Source organism: Orcinus orca, chromosome 18 (assembly GCF_937001465.1).
Source record: "Orcinus orca chromosome 18, mOrcOrc1.1, whole genome shotgun sequence".
In the NCBI taxonomy this organism is placed as follows: Eukaryota; Metazoa; Chordata; class Mammalia; order Artiodactyla; family Delphinidae; genus Orcinus; species Orcinus orca.
Window position 1 is genome coordinate 6,894,489 of NC_064576.1, and position 23,242 is coordinate 6,917,730.

Here is a 23,242-nt window from a genome sequence, read left to right on the forward strand (position 1 = left end):
ATATTCAGTTACTCAAGAAATATAAATTATAGGTGAAGATGAAGATGGCAGGGTCGGTGTATGTGGAACACACCTCCCCAATGAGCACATCGAAAATACATCTACAAGTGGGATGATTCTCACTGAAAACTCACTGGAAATTGGCAGAAAGACTCCTGTACTACCAAGTCTGTAAGAGAGACCCACATGGAATCATGTGGGAAGGGAAGAGAAGTGATCAGGTCAGTACCTGTGCCCCTGGGAAGAGTCTAGAAAAGGAGGGAGATTACACAGACAGAGATCCTCCCTGGGAAGTGAGCAGTTTGAGCCCATATTGGGCACCTCAGCCTTGGTGTCCAACACTGGGAAGACAAATGTCCCAGACTGATTGCAGGGCAGCTGGGACTAACAGGAGGACTGTGGGAAGCTTGGATTCCACTGGTGGGGAGTGCACACATGATTGCATACTCAGAAATAGGACGGAGAGGCCAGATTGAAACTGCACTAGACACTTGACAGCTTCCCACAATTGCCCAGGTACACGTCCCAGCCTGAGCCAAGCTCCCACTCTAGCCTTGCTTCATGATGCAGCTACACACTGGAGCAAGGGTTGCCATGGCTGAGAGGAGAGCTCAGCTGTGAGGGTCAAAGCAGCTCAGACCCAGAGTGGCATCTGAGCTGGAGGTGGGGCAAAGCCATTACTGGCACTTACACAAGCAGAGCATCAGAAGCAGTGTGGTCTCTGACCACAGCAGGGACCTCTACAGCCTGGGCCCAGACCCACCCTGAGTGCCTGCACCAGCCCCTCTTGCTCCATCACTGCTCCCCTCTGGTTTGAGGGTGCCAGTGCTTGAAGTGGGGAGAGCACACACTTAAAAGGAGTGAAACAACTATCTATAGGAATCAGAAAAAGAAGAGCAAACAAAGCCCAAAGTCAGCAGAAGGAAGGCAATAATAAAGATCAAGAGGAAGTAAATATAATAGAGACAAAAAAAAAAGCAATAGAGATGATCAATGAAACCAAGAACTGTTTTATGAAAAGATAAACAAAATTGATAAAACTTTAGCTGAGTTCATCAAGAAAAGAATGAGAGAACCCAAATAAACAAAATAAGAAATGAAAGAGGAGAAATAACAACTGATATCACAGAGATACCAAAAAATCATAAGAGAATACTATGAACAGTTATATGCCAACAAACTGGACAACCTAGAAGAAATGGACTTATTTCAAGAAACATGAAACCTGCCAAGACTGAATCAGGAAGAAATAGACAATCTCAACAGACTGATCACTAACAGTGAAATTGAATTTGTAATAAAAAGCAAACAAACAAAGGAAAAAAATAACGTCCCAGCAAACAAAAGCCCAGGACTAGATGGCTTCACAGGGGAATTCTACCAAACATATAAAGAAGAGCTGATACCTATCTTTCTCAAACTATTCCAAAAATATTGAAGAGGATGTAACAATACCAAATTCATTCTATGAGGTCACCTTTACCATGATACCAAACCCAGACAAAGACACGGAGAAAGAAAATTGTAGGTCAAATCTCTGGTAAACACAGATGCAAACATCCTCAACAAAACATTAGCAAACCAAATCCAATAATATGTAAAAGGATTATACATCATCATGATCAAGTGGGATTTATTCCAGGGATGCAAGGGTGGTTCAATTTCTGCAAATTAATCAATGTGATACACCACGTAAATAAAGAGACATAGAAATCATATGATTATCTCAATAGATGCAGGAGAAGTATTTGACAAAATTTAACATCCATTCATGATAAAAACTCTCATCAAAGTTTTTATAGGGGTAACATATTTCAACATAATAAAGACTATTTATGACAAACCCACAGCTAACATCATACTTAATGATGAAAAGCTGAAAGACTTTGCTGTAAAATAAGGAACAAGACAAGAATGCCCACTCTTACCACTTTTATTTGACATAATATTAGAAGTCTAAGCCACAGCAATCAGACAAGAAAAAGAAATAAAAGGCATCCAAATTGTAAGGGAAGAAGTAAAACTGTCACTATTTGCAAATGACATGATACTATGTATAGAAAACTCAAAAGTCTCCACCAAAAAGCTATTAGAACTAATACATGAATTCAGTAATGTTGCAGGATACAAGATTAATATACAGAAGTCTGTGGCTTTTCTATACACTCATAATGAACTATCAGAAAGAGCAAGTAAGAAAACAATCTCACTTAAAATTGCATCAAAAAGAATAAAATATCTAAGAATAGATTTAACCAAGGAGGTGAAATACTTCTACTCAGAAAATTATAAAACATTGATGAAGGAAATTGAGGATCATACAAGGAAATGGAAAGATATCCTGTGCTCTTGGATTGGAGGAATTAATATTGTTAAAATGGCCACACTACCCAAAGCAATCTGCAGATTTAATGCAATCCCTCACAAAATGCCCATGACATTTTTCACAGAACTAGAACAAATAATCCCCAAATTTCTGTGGAACCATAAAAGACCCCAAATTGCCAAAGCAATCTTGAGAGAAAAGAACAAAGCTAGAGGTATCATGCACCCTGAAATCAGGCTATACTACAAAGCTACAATAATCAAAACAGCATGGTAATGGCACAAAAACAGACACAAAGATGAATGGAACAGAATAGAGAATCCAGAAATGTAAAATATTAAAAACCATCTTGAATAGAATTTGAAAATTAAAAGGAAATGGGACTAAAACATGAAGAAATGAGTTTCTTGAACTCAAGAGAAATGTACAAGAAAGGCAAAATTACCTCAGCAATGACCAGATTTCAAGACAGTTGAGAGAACATATCCAAAAGACAATTTAAAAATGATAATTGAAGTAAAATAGGAAACCAACCAAGAGGATAAACATGTGATTTAAAAAATCAAAAGTTTAAGGAGAAAGTGGTGAAAATAAAGACAGTCAAAGGAGGGATATCACTACTGTAATTTGCATCCTTGGGAAATAAGAACAAAACAATGGAACAGAACAAATATTTAAATCATAAACTAGGAAAACTTTCTAAAAATAAAAGAACACCTGAATCAGAATAGTGGAATGACCCATAAGGTACCTCAGAAATTTAACTCAGATCAAGAACTTCTGAGACAACTCCTTATAAAACCATTACATTTCAAAGATAAAGAAAAAACCCTTAGGAATTTGTAAGAATAAATTATTAAATTTAAAATCACACATCAAATGAGGAAGTTCTAAGAAAAAAGAATAACAACAACAAAAAACACAAACTCATTTTTCTTCCAATTGTAAATCCAGGTTCTTTCCTTAAGGCTTCTATGTCCTCTCAATTTATTACACATGAATGGTGATAGGGTAAAGACTGTTCAATAGACTTCTTAAATGACTTTTCCATATTAATAAACTTTTAATTTTTTATTCAATTCATTTACATTTCTTCTTATTTCATCTAAGAAACACCTATAACTGATATTAAAAGATACTGAAAGGGGAAAAATAATAATTTTACATAAACATCAAGGTGACACTTTTAACACCTCTATCTAAATTTGTAATTCGTATGTAACATTGTGTGAAGTACATAATTCTTACAGGTTTAAGATTTGAAGTGTCTGAGGACCTACGTGTAACATTTGTGATATTATAATTACATGTTTGCTATTTAGGTAAGATGGTATCCAAGGTTATCATTTCTTACAGATGTGAGAGGGAGTTATCTAAGCAATCCTAATGAACTCAGAAGATTAACATGGTAGGGAGACCTTAAACATGATTCTCCCCGAATATCTTCTTCCTAAGATTATACGCTCTGCTTTTTCTCAGAAAGCAAACCATCTTCCAGTATCTTCTATAGATCTAATATTTAAGTTGAAATCATTCTAATTCAGCTGGTACTTTATTTTAATAATTTTAATATTAATCATGATTAAATGACAATATAGAGAAAATACTTCATAATAAGTAACAGCAAATGAGTCATCCCTTAACCATGCTAAAATTAACCTTCACAAAACAAGAATGAGAGAGTATAAATAATGAAAATTTAGACTACTTGGAATCCCTTTGCAGTTTCTGTACAATATTTAATTTTCTCATTACATTATTAGGTACAAGATTTAAATTAAGATTTTTAATTGTTCAAATTTACTGTATATGATGTTATTTGAAAGTCACAACATAGGTGATTTATATTATCCTGCATTTTTCTAAGCAATATTACAAAAAATTTTGTATTATCTGTCCACCTACCCATCACCTACCTTCTCCACCTACTCACCTACGTATACATTTACTTAACTTCAAAAAGTTACAACTGTCTGGGATGTTAATTTTGCATTCTTAGATATTATTAAGCTTTTTTAGTGAGTCTCATGTAAAGGTTACCAAAGTGACTGAGTTAATGCATGTACTCCTTGACCTCAGAAGTATCAAGAGACATGAGAATCTAGAAATTCATGTGGTGACTAGAACTTCTACTTTTTTTTAAAACATCCCCCTGTTAGAAGTATGATTTTGCTGATTGGGAAATTGTTCAAAGAGTCTAAAATCTCCTTCAAAAGGGAATTGGAAAACAGTGTTACTCCTCTTATTATATAAAAATTGTTTACTGTTGGTAGGTATCAACTTCTCAGATCATGAAAGACTACAAAGTAATCTTTACTATTTCACTGTATTTAAGGTCAATTAGAAAATGCATAGTACTTGACTGTACTGTACCATAATGGCATTGACTTCCCTAATCACTGTATCTTTAGCCCTTACCAGACTGCCTAGAACACAGTAGAAGTACCATACATATTCAATGCATTAATAAAAGCATTATTTCCTTCTTTTTTTATTGTGCATGCATGTATTTACATTTTAATTTAGAAAATAAAACAATTACCTGCCAGATAATAATTACAAAATTTTTACTCTTCACTTGTATAAAAATATTACTACCCATACTATAGCTATGTATCATTATATTATACTTAAGGCCAAACGTATTTATTTAATCTTGACCTTTAAAACCCACTGAGCTATCAATAATTTTCCTTCCCTGTAATTGTTGTTACTAATTTCAAAAAATGTTTTATGACATCAATCACAGGTAATAGCACAACTAATTGATGGGAGATGATTTTCTAAAAATGCTGTGGTTCAATTTATTTGATTGGGTTAATTATCCTTATTTTTCTTGACCTCTTCCATGTTAATTCTCATCTGACAGTAATGACCACTAGTACTGAGAAAGGAATGGTTTGGTAGTTGGATCTTGTGCCTGACTCAGCCATTAGAATGCTGGTGATTTTAGCAGATGGTTCAGTTTTTTGCACTAGTGAAATCCATACCAGCAAACACCCCCTTGCTTTTAATGATGGGGTGGCCAAAAATCAGCAAAAGAAAGGTTTCCACATGACACCCAGGTTAAAGTGCTAACAGATTTCAGTTCCTGTGCTTATTTTTTGTGCAGAGTGGATGAAAGAGGGCATCCAGCAAAACAATGCAGAGAGCTGAAGACTCCAGCCCAAATGTGTTACTCTCTGGCTTTCCCTACGTCCCATCCTTAACATTTGTTTCTTGACCTGACCTCACCCAGACCAGGGTTGAGGTTCTGCATAGTTCAGTAATGTAGGGGGTCTGCCCTTCTCAAAGGTCCTGCTGGATCCCTCTGGGAGAGATGTCCATTCAAGAGGTCTGAGAACAAGAGCCTTTTCATAACCTCAATTACCACAGGGTCAATATGAAACCTGGCGTCTCCAGTGGTACTTGGCTTGCCTGGCAAGCAGCTGTGGCCAGAGAGCTGCTCTGAGACCAAGTTAAACTGTCATCAGTGTCTGTCTCTTAACGACAACAGCAACAGAGGATATTTTCTGATAATTGGCTTTTTGAGCAACCAGACCCGGGATGTGACTCTTGAACAAATAAAGCCTTGTCAGGATTAAACCCCCATTAGTAATTCATAAGAAATTTCTGTCAAGTTTGTGTGTGTGGTTTTGATAGAACAAAAGAACATTAATTTCCTGACTACAAGACCTCATATGCTTTACATTTATTCATATATTTTACTTTGACAAAAGGTATATTACATCTTTCTAATAAATATATTTATGGTCTGCCGTGAGATTCATGCATAAGAATTGAAAATTACCATGAAGCTGATGGCATCCTGTTAATTGATTGAGACTCTTTCAATCTCTTTAGTGCTCATGCATTCAGTGAGGTCTTGCTGTAGGTCAAAAATATGGTATGAAAAGGGCATTAGGATGAAACGAATCAAGGGATCCGGTTAGATTGAAAACAATGTTCAGCTTGGCAAAACCCAAGTTAGAATGTTTCAAATCAGAAGTGAAAACTAAGCCAAATGGTTTAACTTAAAGTCTACTATATAGCCTTATTAAGGAACTGAATGTGTTGTAGTCACAACCATTTGGATGTTTATGATATATTATAAACATACATGTTTTATGCATTATGAAAGCCTCCTTTGATCTCTCCTGGAAACCACAAGAGCTTACTGATGATTGCTTTAGCTTGACAGTTTTTTGGAGAAAATCCATTAAGGCACACAGAAAATCACATGCTATCGTTTTGAAAGAATTTATTCTGGAAAAAAAAAGTTTTGTCTAAGATAGTTTGAGAATTTAAATATGGACTTTTTACAATGCCATTGTTGCTAATAATTGCATATGTGTGTCAAAGTTGTACAAAATGCTTAGCAATGTTTATTGCTAAATATTTAAACTTCAGTAGTACATACACAAAATGCTGATCGGTTTTTCTTTAGTATTCTGGCTTCTCCACATAGTGATAAGTATGTCTTCATTTATAAAAATTTCCCACGCTTTCCCGTTCTTCTTTCCTATTGTGGTTATATATTGAAGCTTCTTCTTTAAACCATTTATTATTCTACATAATCTAGGCTTTACTCACATGGGCCCAGTCACCACTTTATGCTGTGCTATGTCTCTAGTACCTAGAATAGTGTCTGACACATAGAAACCCTCAGACAATGTTTATCAAAGGATGAATATCTAACCTTGTGTATTAACAAAACAATGACAAAGCTACTGGTCAGTGTCGATGGCAATGGAAAGGCTGAAGATTTTTTGGGAATATTTGGGAAGGTTATGACAATAGTACTACCCTTATAACTCTATGGAATTCTTAGTGTAGAATTCTAATGACCTGTCTTTCCAGGCTTATGTTAATCTAGTCATATGTATGAAACATATTTCCGAGAAGACGAGAATAATTGTATAGGTACAAACCATTTGTTAATTTCAAGCAAGTTTTTAGGCTTTTCAGCTACATAAATAAATGCAGTTTGGAAAAAAAATGAATGCATTTGTGAGTGAGTTTATCAATTCATTTCACATCAATGAACTTTGATCTTGACGGTAAAATATGGCCAACCAGGTGTCTCTGTCAAAAAAGGGATCCGTAATAGGACTTTGCTATAACAGAACCTCAATGACTGTCCCTTAGTTAATTAATTCCACCAGATAGTTAGCACATATCATTTAGATAGCATGTTAAAGAAAAAAACAAAAATTGAGAGTTTTCTATGTAATTATTAACCATCGTTTGGATTATCGAATTTAATTCTCACAACTACACGTGAGGGATGAATTATGAAAGGAAAGTCACCTTTACTTATCACATTATAAGGGCAGCACACTGTGCTAGCTCATGGCTCATCTATGAACAAGCTGCACCTATTGATTGCACAGTCTGAGGTCTTGAGGAGTGCTGCACAAGGCAGGCTCAAGTCACGTGTACATGCACATGCCAACGTGTGTATTTTGTTGGCAGTTTCTGTGGCCAGTATATGGTTTCAAAAATGCAACTTAAATAAGCAGATATTATGATTTTTGTGTTCATTTTCTATTATTGAATTGCAAGTTACCACAAATGGAGTGGTTATAACAGCAAACATTTATTATCTCATTTCTATAAGTCAGTGTCTGAGTGTGGTTCAACTGGGTTTACAGCCTATGGTTTCAAAAGACTGCAATCCAGGTGTCATTTGTGGCTGCCATCTCATCTGAGGCTTGGTGTCCCCATCCTAGCTCACTGGCAGTTGGCAAAATTGAGTTTCTTGTGGTAGTTGGAGTGAGATCCTCAGTTCCTGGGGACTATGCACCGTTCTCTGCCATGTAGCCCTCTCTACGCCATGCAGTTTGGTTCTTTGAAGCCAAAAGGAGAGTGTCTCTCTCTTCTTTGGTCTCTGACCTCTGGACTCTCTTTTGAAGGACTCATCTGATGAAATCAGACCCACTTAGGATAATCTCCCTTTTGATTAACCACTGCCTTAGGGCCTTAGTTATAGCTGCAAAATCCCTTCATCTTTGTCATAGAGGTAATATAACCAGGAGAGAGAGAGATCATCCCATCTTTGCTATATTCTCTTAGTTGGAATCACGTTTAAACTCCTGCCCTCACTCAAAGAGAGGGGAAAGTGCAAGGCAGGCCACATCTAGAGTTCTCTGAGAATTCCACCTTGTACGAGGGATGCAGTAAAAACATTTTAGGGCTTACCTTCCTACATGAGCCTCTGTCACACTTCCATGTCACCTGCCTAGTTCATGGATACATTTGTGTTTGGAAAAATCTAGTTACAAGTTTAATACGATAAAAGTATAACTAGGTGGCTGCATTTCTTAGAATTGATAGGTCTTGAAGAAAAATAAGTGATTTTTAAATACATCTGTAAAGAGTTGTTTATTCTTATTATCCTTGATCTGGCTGTCAAGACACAGTAGCAATCTGGGTATCAGGGGAAGAAGGCATTTACTTTGTGTAAATGAATACTTGCTTCGCTTCTTGGCTCTCAGTATATGACAAAACTCAGGCAATTCCATCTAAACGCTTCTAGAGAGAGAGAGTGGACCTCGTATCACCTGCATCTCCTGGACGCCTGTTTGAAATGCAGAATCGTGGGCTTCATGCTGATTCAGAATATTTTTTTGTAACAAGATCTATTGAATATTCTTTCCTGTCTTTGTTGATTTAAAATAGAATATAAATGAAAAATTTTAAAGTTCTTTTAGATATTTAGTAATATCTACATAAACATGCTGGACAAAGTTTGGAATCAATATAAAGTTGGGGGAATTAGGAGAACAGAGAGATGAACATGCCTCTTGTTTCCCTTTCTCTCTTTATCCTCCTATTTTTCTTTTATCCTCCAATTTGATATCCTCACAGAAGCCATAGACCTCACTTCCTCTTTTCTACTTCAAGCAGAGATTGATAAAATTTAGATTAAGCAATAAAATCAAACTGGAAATGCCATACTAGCCAGAGGTAAATGGGATGAATTAAGGGATATTTTCAGCTTACCAAGCTAGGCTTTTTAAATTTGTAAATCATTAAAAGAAAAAGAAGAAAACATAATATCAAAACACCATATATCTTCCTTACCATTGCAAGGGAATCAACACTTCACAGGGCTCAGCAGGAGATATGATTCATCTGTGATGTGGCACACTGCAATTATTTAAAGTTAGAATTCAAAACATATTTTTACATTACAAATTCCTCTAAAACTACAGAAAAATTATATAGTAAGTACCCTAAAGAGCCAGAATCTCTGGTCTTATGAGCCATTAAATTCAATAAAAACTTTGAACAATAAAAGAAGAAGGAGGGGAGAACTTAATTTTAAAATAGTTTCTTCCCACATTTGATATTTGTCAAAGAAATAATGATTCTTGCTTTATTATCTTCTCCATAAATTATATTCAAAATTAGTAAGGGTTCAACATAATCATTTATTTTCACCTTCATGTTCTGAAAGATGAAGGTACTCAAAATCAGCTACGTTTTACCAAAAAAACCTACTTGATTTCATCAGGGATCCTCAATTGTCTGCTTGGCTCAAAGTTAACACAGATCGAAAAAAAAAAAAAAGTTAACACAGGTCATGAAATCAGAACACCTTTAAGTTAGAAATTCACACTGATCAGCTGTGTCCTTTGGAAAATAATTCAAACTACTTCTGCCTCAGTTTCATGGGGTAAAAGGCTAGTAAACCTTTACATAGTTATGGTGACAGAATGGCTAATCTATCAATATAACCATTAATGAGATGCCTGACAAATAGTAAATGTTAATAAATAGCAGTTATTGGGTAATTCCCTGGCAGTTCAGTGGTTAGGACTCCAGGCTTTCACTTCCAAGGACAGGAGTTCATTCCCTGGTAGGGGAACTAAGATCCTGCCAACCTTGAAGCCAAAAAAATAAAGCTGTTGTTGTTATAGACAGATGAACGTTTACCTCAAAACCTTGTTTTCAATTACTGTAAGATATTTGAAAACATTAATAATTTGAGTTCTTTCTTCATTACAGCTGTGACAATAATGTAGTTTTAAGACTATGCTGCATATTATCAAATGTCCTGATGTTGATATATCAAAAGGAGCTCATTCAGTTCCTACTTTCACATTTTGTGTGTTGACTAACACTGAAGATTATCATCTGGGTAATTATAGTACCTCTGTATACTACCGTTCTCCTATTTCACTTTATTAAGAAAAAAAATTTTTTATATCACTATCCCTGTGAAAAATGAAGAACGTTCTTCTAAATTATTTTGGTTTGATTTTGACCAACGAGTGTATTGTATATAAACTACAATCTTTTTTCTATGATAGATTTCAAGATGTAACAGACGTTTAAACATGATCTCTGCCCTAAGATATGTAACACCCAAAGAAGAGCAAATTAACACACATCAAACAACAGGGAGTCCATGACAGAACAGCTTAAAGTAACTCATTTTCATAAACCTCATTGTTGTGTGCCAAGTTTTATGGAGTAGACAGAAAAATCTGTGGAAGAACAGAAATGAAAAATGAATGGAAAGTGGCGTGATTCTGATAGATGTTGTTCATTCACTCATCTGCCCACTTGTTAACTGTACATTTGTGCTCAGTTTACCACTTCATAAGACCCTTGCAAGCTTGCAGAAGTAAAGGAGTAGAGGAAGGCATTGCTTCTTTGTCAAAGGTCTGGGTACTGGTGGAAAATACAATGAGGAAGGTTGGAATGTGTTGGCTCCTGATTATGGGGAAGGACACTACTGAATAGCACAGAGTGTATTCTGGAAACTTATCATCACTTGTAGAGATTCTGTTAGCAACCATTACCTGAAAAAGACACCCCCCCAACCACCACCTGCCATTTCCCCAACTCTGCCACTTCTCCAGCCAACTGGACCAGAAGTAGAGGCCAAGTCCAAATCCAGTTGACCTGTCTGAAAGGATGCAGAGGCTGTAGCTAGTTGTTGGAAATTGACTTGAAGCTCATGGCCATGCATTGCTATTCTCTAGCAGCAGGGTTTCTAAAGCAGAGAAGGTAGAGGGTATGTCACTTCTAGAACACAAGAAGATGTTTGTTCTCAGCTGCTTCCCAGCAATGTCCTTACTGAGCATGGTGGTTTATCTCTTGTGTTCATCACAAGGGCTATGCGCTACGAAAATTGTTATTCCTACCACCCTTACTTGGAATTTCTCAGGGGGTTATCTGTGTTTTGTAACCAAGTAATCTTGACTAGCACTGATGTGTAGGATGAAGCCAAGTCATGGTGAGTCAGGAAAGCTGAGCAGACAAATTGTGTTTAGGTATAATAGGAAATGACACCATCGAAGCCTTTGAATAGGAACCTGAAGAGATCAAAGTGGTTTTAAGAAAGAGGGATTTGGCAGCAGTGTTCAGGATTGATTAGCTGATCCTAGAATCATGTAAGCCAGCTCAGAGGTTCATGCAGTATGTGGAGAATCAGATTTGTAAATATTATATATATCTAAATAAAATTAATGCTCACTGTTACAGAAGTAATGGCTACCAGATGATGAAAATTTATGATGCACTGTACTTTCTAAGAACTTTAGGTATACTAATGCATTCTACTTTTACAGTCAATATTACATCTTATCTTTTAACAATTAAATAAGCTTAGCAAGAAGAAACATCTGGTTTAGTTCTTCAGCTGGGACTTAAACCCAGTTCTATCTGATACCAGGAACTATTACCCTTTGTTTTCCAGATTTTCAATAAAATGGACATTATGGCAGCAGATATCTTGTATCACATCCTAGCACCTGGGTTACATGTTAAGCATGTGAAAGTGAATAACCCTGCTACTCTGAGAAGTTCATACCAACTGCAGTGTTTTTGCAAAGAACATTACCAAAAAACCTTTTTGTATAAAGTTTTTAGTCATTTAAAGTAAAACAGAATGCCTCGTGATAACTGTTTCAAAGAACTTCGAGTGTAATTATCACATATAATTATCACATCTCCAAAGGAGAACAGTATTTACAAATAGAAACACTTAAATACCCTTATTTAAAAGGGTTTCTTGAAACTCTTTTAAGAGGCAAGATCACAAAGTGAGACCAACATGGCAGGAGAGCAGGTGATCAGAGAGATTAAGTAAAGACTCCAGTTCTAGAGAAGGTGACAAACCCACAATTAGTACTTGAGTTCTCTCTGGAATGGTTACAAACATGAGAAGGGGCATGGGTAAGTCTCAAAATCTACCATGAAATTCTTTGAAGGAGTCCTTAGAAGCCGAAGGTGAAAGGGGTGCAGAGTGTTCTGTGGAGGTGGGGCCGGGAGGCAAGAGTGTTATTAAGTTGAGGGCTGGTAGCTATGAGTACAGCAGAGTCCAGTGACATGGAGTGTCTGTCCCACACTGTCCCTCCACACTGACCCAAGAGGAAGTTTTCCAGCCCCGTCACCTTCAATATAGTAATTCAAAGCCAGTGACAAAAAGAAATGGCACCATAAACAGATAAGGAAAACTTCTTGGGTGGGAAATAGACAGAATAAAAGGAAACACCGATTTTCCTTCTTTCCTAAACTGCAAGAGGCATCTCTTGAAAAAAGAGAAGTGTCCAGTATGAAGACTAATTGGAATTAGCCACGGGGGCAGGGTGAACCCGTATTTGTGTCCATGGGGAGAGAGTCCTTGATGTCACTCCAGAAGCTCCTGCAGGGGACATGTCCACACCTCTAATCTGGCCAGAATCCATACTTACATCCTGGGATTTAATCACCCCTATAGATGCCCCAAACCAGAAATGGCAATAGATACTCCAAAAGAATATGAGTTTAAAATAAATATTATTGATATATATATGGAATATATGCAACAAAAAAGAAACCAAAAATGGACAACCTATAGCAGAGGAGGTACAATTAATAGACCAGATAAATTACCAATAAAATAATACAACCCAATAATAACAAATATCTTTTAGTGAACAGAACTAGGTACTTAAAAAATGAAACAAGAACAAATATTCATGAAGAACAGGAATAGATATTCACAAAGAAAATTCTAGGTAAAACACCATGTTACTTTCAGTAAAGAAGTCAATAGATGGGATAAATAACAAAAAGAGTCAATGCATGAATGAATAAGGTCCTGAAAGAATAGGTTGAAGAGACCTCCCAGAAGATAAGAACGATGAGATTTAAAATCTAATGGGATATAGTGGACAAAAGATGTGTTGACAACTGTGTAATAGAATCTCAGAAGTAAAAGGAATAATTCTTAGAAGAACAAATATATTAAAAACTAAATGAAATTTTTATAGTATTTAAGTAAACAGAAACTCATACTGAATGGACCCATACATCTATGTATGAAAGGCAAAATGAAAACACAACTCAACCCACAAATTTTCAAAAGTTCAGAAGCAAATAAATAAATCTGGGATCCACCAGAATGAAAAAGCAGATTGTTTATAAAGAACTAGGAATCAGATTGGCATAGGTCACGTTAACAGCAACAGTATATGCCAAGACGGAGATATTCTCAAAACCTGAAGGCAGAGAATGTGGAGCTCAGCATTTTATATCAAGCCAAACTCCTATTTAAAGGAAAAAGTCAAATATATCTTTCAGCATTAAAAACTGAAAGATTTGGGGCTTCCCTGGTGGCACAGTGGTTGAGAGTCCGCCTGCCGATGCAGGGGACACGGGTTCGTTCCCCGGTCCGGGAGGATCCCACATGCCGCGAAGCAGCTGGGCCCGTGAGCCATGGCCGCTGAGCCTGCGCGTCCGGAGCCTGTGCTCCGCAGCAGGAGAGGCCACAGCGGTGAGAGGCCCGCGTACCGCAAAAAAACAAACAAACTCAGATTTGGACACGCAAGGACTGTATTGGGAATAACGATTGGAAGAAACACTCCATCAGGAAGAGAAGAGAAAGTCCCAAGAGTGGGAATGTATCCATTTGATAGACACACAATACTCTAGAAGGCAAACTCAGCATCCCTCTTCAATTGCACCAAATGTGATCCTACTTGCAGTGCATTGTACTAGCTTCCAACCAGCTGACCAATGGAAAATCTCGGTACCACTCAGTCTACTGCCTTTTCTGTTGCTCTCATGTTTAGTCTCCAAATCCTGCCACTTATCACTGCTTACTAACACTTAATAATCAGTTATCACCTACCTACATGTGACAGTTGCTTTATTCCACCACTTCCTACATTGCCTGATCCAGATTCCGTCTACATGACACCTGACCCTTAAAAGAATCACTTTGAAGGGACAAACAATCCTTTATAAGTGATCATTTTGCATCCACTCTTCAATGAGCTCTCTTTGTGTCCCCTGGGGGCTATCTTCTCACCATAAACTCAGTCTCTTCCAGCATGGATTTCCTTAATCCCCTACTCTGAAGTTAGTTTCAGCTTCTATAAGGACCCTTGCCTCGTGATCCCATTATCTTTTGACAGGGGACAGAGCCTATTCTTTTTTCTATCTCCCCATGAAGACCCCCAAGCAACTTGAAGGCAGGAATTGTTTTCTTATCCACTGTTTATAAATATTTCCTGAATCATTGAAAAAACGAATGGATGGGGAAAAAAACAAAACCAGATTCTATGAGATCTGATTTAAATGCCAGCTTCATCATTGTAGATATGGTCAAGTTATATAATTATCTCTCACTTTATTTTTTTCCTCACTTACAAAGTAGGAGCAGTGATGCCTAGAGCACGGTTTCGCCATGACTTTAAGCGGGGTTATGATATAAAAACACTCAGCACAATGTTGCATAATAGTTACGCAGTGTAGTTTCCTTCCTCGAGAAACAAATATCCTTTGAGAACTATTTGGTGCAAACTATTATTCTAGGAAAGACAGATTAGTCATTGACAAAATTAATCAGATAAAGAATTTCCAGTTTAACAGAGATAAGTTATGATACTTATCATTAAGGCTGAAAAACATACACTTGCCCTACACACAACAGCTTAAAGATGAAAAACCTGGATACTTCTGTATCACCCAAAATGTTTAAAATGATACAGATTCCTGAGCTTCATCCCTAGTCATTACAGTGTGAGAAACCCCTGGTAATTATGGGGAAAGACAGATTCAGGCGGGATTTCTCAACAATGACACTGCTGACGTGCGGGGCCGGATGCTTTGTTGTGGAGGGTAACTTGTGCATTACAGGATGTTTAGCCGCATTCTGTCCACTATACTCTAGTAATGGTACCACATCCCCTTCCTCTCCCCAATCACCTAAGTCATGACAATCAAAATGTCTTCAGGTATTGTCAATTTGCCCCTGAGACAAAACTATACCCAGGTAAGTACCACTAGATTAAAAAGTGATTTCCTCTCTCCCGGGCGTGTTTTGGTGCTTAGTTTCTGTGATGGAGTTACTGTGCCTGCAGCAGCGATGGGGCAATGGGAGAAGCATCTTGCCTTGTATTTAGGACGTTGCTCCTGGCTCTATAGATTTTAAGCACTACCTTAACTGAGCCCCTTAACTGAACCATACGATGCAAAAATGATTTGAGTGATTACTCTCCCAAAGATGGTCCATAATAGTACCATTTTACATGCAGAGGAGGGTAGTTCAACCATTACATACAATGGATGCCTTAGCAGATGAGGGCTTAATTGTCACATGGAAAATGGGTTGAGAGAAAAAAAAAAGTCCCTTTTCTGCTAAAACCAGCTATTATGATTCTGCTTTTCAAAACTAAAGTGCTTAATGCTAACAACCTTCAACGGAAGAATCATAAACAACTTTAAAATGGAGGTGATTTTCTTCAGCTAGACCTTGAAATATGGTTTAACGAGGAATAATTTGCTGATGCCTGTGTTTAAGCATTTCCCTAAGTGCTTTTATGAGGACAGTACAAGAAATTCTATTCCAGGTTTTTGGGATGCTTGAATATGATATTGTTTTGCTCACTCTTTATGACATCTTATCCAGGACTGGCTACATAATTTACGGGGCTCATTGAAAACCGGAATGTAGCGCTCTTTGTTCAAAAACTGAAAATTTAAGATGGCAACAGCAGAATCTTGAAGCAATCATGAGGTCTGTATCATCTCAAAACACTCCCATGAAGCCGGCCATGTCCTCCTGAGATCAGCAAGTCACATGTCATGTACCAGTTTACATAGGAAGAGACCAAGGCTCTAAAGCTTCACTTATGGTCTCATAGAAATTTATCAAAGAAACCCTGACAGTTCATCATTCAGCACATCAAAAACAGCCCTGGAAGTGCCATTGATCCAGCATTTTCACACCCAAATGAGACAAGTAGATTGTGATGCTGAGTTAGAGTTGTCTGTGGAACGACACAGGCAGTATATTATTAAATATACACAAATGCCTTAAGAAATGAAAGAGGCAAAAAAAATTAAAAAATATATATATATGGCCTAAACTTGAATTATGCTAGTGTTAAGCTACTGACGGCATAATAAAATTTGTTGACATCATTACAACTAACAATTGATATAACATTATTTATTACTACAGTGATAAATCCACCTGGTATACTGAACAGAGTCTATGAACTGAGTAGACTCAGTGAAGCAGTAGTTTATCAGAGCAGCCTGCCTCACGCCTTGAACGTTTTTCCTGGCTATAGACCCTTCAAGCATGACTCTCCTTGCTTAAAGGGATTCTTCAACTGAAGCAGGCGGTGTTTACCACGCCGTCCATTGTTCAGCTTTCATTCTCCATACTCCTAACTTAATTTGGAAGGGAATCATTATTAAGATAATTCAGATGATCCCAGCCCTGTATGTTATAAGATTCTACTGGAATATTAATATGATAATTGGGTAGTTATTGAAAATTTTAAGTTAACTTTTTCAGGGAATAGGAGGATAATTTTTAGCATTAAGAATCATACAGTGATTTTTAACTTTTGGATAATATGTCATAATTATGTCATAAATTTTATACGTACAGTGTTTTTGTTTGTTTGTTTTCTTTTTCTTTTGGCAACATGGTGCGGCTTGTAGGGTCTTAGTTCCCTGACCAGGGATTCAACCCAGGCCTCCATCAGTGAAACCTGTGAATCCTAACAACTGGACTGCCAGGGAATTCCCCTACAGTGATTTTTTTTTTAATTAGGAAGGGGAATTACAGTGATTTTTTAAATTAAATTACAAATAAAAAAGGTGTTTGAATAGCTGCTTTGAATACAGGGCTCTAACTCAGAAGCAATGGCTTATGTTGTTTTCCAGTGACGAGTTCATTTTATAAATCATGACTTCAACATCAGTAAACACATGGTAAAATCATGTAGTATTAAATTATTGATGTATTAGTATGTTAATTATCTAGTCTACAATACAATGCAGTTCTCATGTTTTACTAGCATTTTATTTATTTTTGATTCAGAATACTGTATTTAGTATATAATAATATACTTAGATACTGTATCAGCTTCACACTTGAGGTTTTAGGATGTTTTGGGGCATCTGTAGGTGCAATGCAATGGTGGGGATGATGTCAGTTTATCGACATTTATTATGATAAGTGATTAACCTGCTAATACAACTCTTTAGCTAATAGATTCTTCCCTCTGTCACCTACCATAAACACACAATTGTATGCAAGTAATCATCACAAGAGAAATTTATACTAGTTCATTATACTGAATCAAGAATGACTGTGAAGAAAAGTCAATAAAGCCAAAGATTTTTTTTTAACGATTTCAATTGGGTTAAAACAAATGTCATCTAGGACTTCTTCAATTCTAAAAAATTCCCCTCTTGGAAGGATTGTTATGCTGACACATCAAACATTTGCTTTCTATATTGATGGGTCTGTAATGGCTCAACTTTGATTTCTGGCCTTTAATCTAAACTGTCCTTTGAAATAGCTGTTGTTCATTTTCATCAGAGTTTACTGTGGGTATAGACACTTTTTTTTAAAAGATATAATTGATGTAGAATGTGGTATTAATTTTAGGTGTACAACATAATGATTTGCTGTGTGTATATATTGTGAAATGATTACCACAATGAATTTAGTTGACATCTATCAACATCTATGGTTACAAATCTTTTTTTCTTGTGGTGAGAACTTTCAAGATCTACTGTCTTAGCAATAATAAAGCCATGGATCTTGATATACTCATTATTTTGTCTCCAATATATCATTCAAAGGATGAAATTTGGGTGTTTATTTAAAACATTCCGTCCAAGGCTCTCACTAGTGATCCTGATTCGTTCAGTAGTTTGGGTGGGTGTAGAGAAATTTTTATTTTCATCAAGAACCCAGGGAGACTCTGACACTGAGAGCCTGCTGCTTAGGCTAAGAAAAAATGCTATCATTTGTTGAATTCTTTCTAGAATGTCTGAAGAGACAGAGAAGCAACAGAAAGAAAACAAGGCAATGGGTGAAGCATATTTGCCGAGGAAAATCATCTTTATAAAAATATCGGAATAGAAAGACCTCTACGTTTATTTGGTAACAAGAAAAAGTATCAGAGGTTTATGCATTTGGAAAGCCTTGTACTGGATGGCTTATGGAATAGGAAACAAGATAAAAGCGTGAGCTAGAATTCACATTCATAACAGGAGGGGTTTGTAGTTAATGTCACTGTCACTATTAATAGGTGTGAGAGAGAAAGGTTACTCATGATCTTGTTCGGGGAAAATTCCCAGAGAGCTCCCTTGTCTTAGAACAGGTAGAGGCTGCAGTGATCAATTCTTCCCTGCTTGTGAGAGAAGGAGAACTGTGTGTGTGGGACGGTGGGGTGGGCAAAGGCATGGAGACAACTTCTTAAAACCCAAACACAGAAAGTAAGGCTGAGATTAACTGGAAGTTAAGACAGTAGATGTAAAAAAAATGAGCAAGTATCATTATCCCGTGATGGCTAGGAGGAGGTTGGAGCTGAGAGGGGTCAGGGATCCAGAGGAGAGGCACTAGTCTCACCGATGGAACTCCTAGCAGGAGTCTACACTTTGGTCTACAACAGGAACCCCCAGTAATTGATGGTTCCTCTATGATGTGCTCTCCACGGTACAAGTGCCTGGAAAAAACCATCCTCCAATATTTAATAACATTTCCTTCAGTTCAGAGAAATAACAATGAAAGAAAAAACTTATCATGTCAAGAAAACCGTCTGATACAAAACACATAAGGTATGTGAATTGATTACAAAACCAGTCTACATTCTTCTTAGGTATTTTCCCTGACCATTTTTAAAGAGTTTTTGTATACCTTTGATTTTAGCTTAAAAGAACACAATGCAACACTTTTGCTTATCACTCACAAAGGATAAGAACCTTCAAAAGAGTAGTCTGTTTTGTTGTTGTTGTTACCTGGCATTTTTTTTCCCCCTTGGTTACCAATTTTCAAGATGGATAGACTCAGAGATGACAATTGATAACCCACGAGCTGGATACATTGTGATAGTTGACTCAAAATTCTGCTAAATATAAATAACTCAAGCTTTACTTTCCCCGCTTATGACATCAGCAGGTCCCCTTGAGTGAATTATTTCTTGAGATGTGACTTTCAGTCATTTTTCACTGCAGCTATTGCATTTATTTTGCACTTTATCATTACAATTTTGGTAATTTTGAACAGAAGTATTAGAAAACCAGGGCACCCAGGTTGCTCCTTGTTAGTTCAGTGAAAATTTGGGATGTGTCTTAAGGCAATTCTAAGTAATGCTAGAGAGAAAATGTTGAAATGAATCTCCTCATTCATTTGTTTCTCTTAATGCTGTTTGGATCTGCTATTAGACTCTTAAAGAAAATACATTTAGTGAACGAGTGTTGCTCCAGAAGATAGGCTATGCAGATACTGATTTTTTTCTCTAGCATCTTAACTACAAGTTCAGTCAGTGCTCAGCATAGCTCATCTGGCTGCTGAATACGCTGAAATACAAAGGGAACCCCAGGGCATTGCTGAGAATATTGAAGGACATCTTATACTGTTCACTCATCATTTATCTCCTTTGGTGTCTAAAATCTGTGAATCTTAGAGAAACATGGGGAAAAATATTAAGGAGTTGTTGCCAGGGTCATAGGGTTTTCCACTTCTTTTTTTTCACATGTTAGCAGATGCGTATTTTCAAGTTCAGCAATGGTTATTTTTCTTGATTTTCGTCCTTCATGTGGATTATTCAACTCCCTTTTCTTTTTTAGAGTTATAGCCATATCTAGACTCTCCAAAAAAGAAATTGCCCCCTATATGTTTCAGGAGGAAAAAAAAAAAGGTGATTAGAAAGCCTCAATGTCTGAGACCTTAATTAAAAGGAGGTCATGAACACAACCTTGTTGTGTCCCCGATCCCCATCCCTGCGGAGGCAGAAACAGGCATATAGACATCAGTCAACAGCACTGTGTGGACAATGAAAAGAGATTCTCCCCTGTCCGTATCTGCTCACCTATGGCTACTGTCTGCTTTGGCAATTTGGGTATTTTCCAAATGCTAATGGAAATGTTGTCAATAACACGCTTCTCTCTATAAGTTCTGTAACTTAAAATGTTCTCAGCAATGTTTTACACACAAACAATTACAGCTTATGGTTGCTTATGTGGTTAAGAGGTGAAAATTACATCTCACAGGGTAGGAAGCAGCTCAGAATCTTTTGACAGTGAAACCCTCAGAACCCAAAGGGTCCATGTACAATATTTGTGATATTTTTATTCCTCCTTAAAGATACACACGCACACACACACAAAGAGGAACTGCCTAAAAATAGAAATATAAATACAGTGGTCATGAGTAAAAGAGTCAAGTCTCCCAAACTTAGCTTCATGGCAGTGGGTTTTCACGATGTTATTATCTCACATGACAATTTGTAGGCAACAGTGTAGGTGGGTTCACAGTGTTTGTGAAACAGAGTAGTGCTGATGTGTTAGTCACTCTGCTATCATCTGGTGATTATCAAGATGACCCTTGATAATACTTAAGTCTGCACTCTGTTTGCTTCATTTGCTAGGCATTTAATTGCAATTTTCCCTGAAGAAGCAATTTCACTTTCCATAAGTGAGTACCGTTTTTTGCAGAAGTGGGAGGGGTTGAGGAAAGGAATAGACAAGGAAAGACTTTGCTTCTCAGTGGTGGGAACTCAGAACGGTTTTTGTTGTCCCTCCTTCTCCTTTTCCTCTTCTATTGCTAAACATAGCATCTGACTATGTTTAATTAGTTTCCAGGTCAAATATAACTTGAGATAAAAATATGTTAAAAATTTACCCCCCCCCATTATTTCCATACTTTTAAAAGAGCAAATTTTAAATCTATCCTTGACATTATCCAGTTTGAATGATGAATAATTTTACCTAATAAGAGTGTCCATATAGAAATATTCTTCAGGAAATCATCTTGAAAATATTTCAAACGGAATTAGATTTTTCCTGATGGGTACTTAATAAATATTGTTAGTCAGGAGAAATTATTTTTTAAATGCTTCTCACCCTGTTACTCTGTTGGTGAGTGCATAAAATACTCTAATAATTCTAGAGGAAAGTTTGACATTATGGACCACAAGACCTTAAAGTAGCAATAGCTTTGTTTTTTAATTGCCTAGAATCTTTAAAGCAGAACATACTAATAACTTTTGGTGAAACAATTATATTTGTGATATTGAATGATGACAAAATAGACCCCTTCAAAAAGAGATATATACATAGATAGACATGAATGTTCAGCAAAGTATTATTTATAACAATTAATTATTGAGGAAAAGTATATATTTATAAAGAGGAATTAAATTATCTATGGAATCGCTTCTCCAATAAGGTCTATGCAGCCATTAAAATTACATTTCACAGATTTGCTTGTTTCTAAGAAAAAAAGTTCATAAAACATTACTAACATTAAGATCAGTTTAAAAAATATAAAATTTATGTATGTATACAAAACCTCCTTGTAGACCATAAGCACAATGTTGATGGTGATTCTACCCAAAGAGTGGGTTTACTTGTGATTTTAATATTCTAAGTGTTTTTATGTCTCCCAGACTTTCTGCGGTGTACTGTTAATATTTTTTTAATGAGAAAAAATATATAAAAATATCTGAAAAACAAAGTATAAAACAATGTTTTAGATTTTCTGCTATTTATTCTTCAGTTTGTGTAAATGAGCATAGTAAATAATATAAAGCTACTAGACTTTTTCACTGAAAAATCCTAACTTTAATTATAACTTCTCCTCGTAGTAAACAATTCCTTACTTATACTTTCACTTGCTTTAACCTTTAAGTTCAAATATGAAGAAATAACCAAATTTCTCCATGTGTTTATTCTGATACATGTGAACAATGCAGTAGGTTCTGGATTGTTGGTCTGGCATTTGTTTCCCCCAAATGGATCATCACACTTGGGACTGTTTCTTTCAGGAGCTAACAACTGAATAACATGTTTTTAAAATCTTATTTATAAGGAAGAGTATGTCATAAAATTATGTGTAAAACTGAAAATTTTTTTGCAGTGAAGATGTTTTAGGAGGTACAAAGGTGAGAATGACTCATGAAAAATTTAGGCAAAGGAAATCCTTTCTAGAAAACTAAATCATAAAAATGTGTATTGGTGAGAGCTGTCAAGATATTTTACAGTCTTGAAACAGAATGCTGTACAGTTAAATTTTAATTATTTTAATCTAGATAGAAAATAATGTAGTGGAAGCCAGTGCTGCCCCAAACCAAGGAATGGTTATGCTTCAGTAATAAAAAGTTTTGATCGCTAATCTTGAAAAGACTCAGAATTTTGGGCATGGTCCAGTAAAGTGATATGTTGCAGTGAGGAGACAATGGGAAAAACTTGATGACAAATAGTTTCTCTTTAACAATAAAATAAAGGTAGAAATTGCTCAGATGCTAGTTATGCAAAGACTGAAAAAAATCTAAGACAACATTTTCTTAATTATTATTCCATATACCTTCTAGCATTTTGTCTTCTCTTGTTCTCCACAGCCCCTGAAGAAGAAGAGTATATTAAATGTACTAAATGGGGCAACGGGGCTGTTATTCTTTCTTT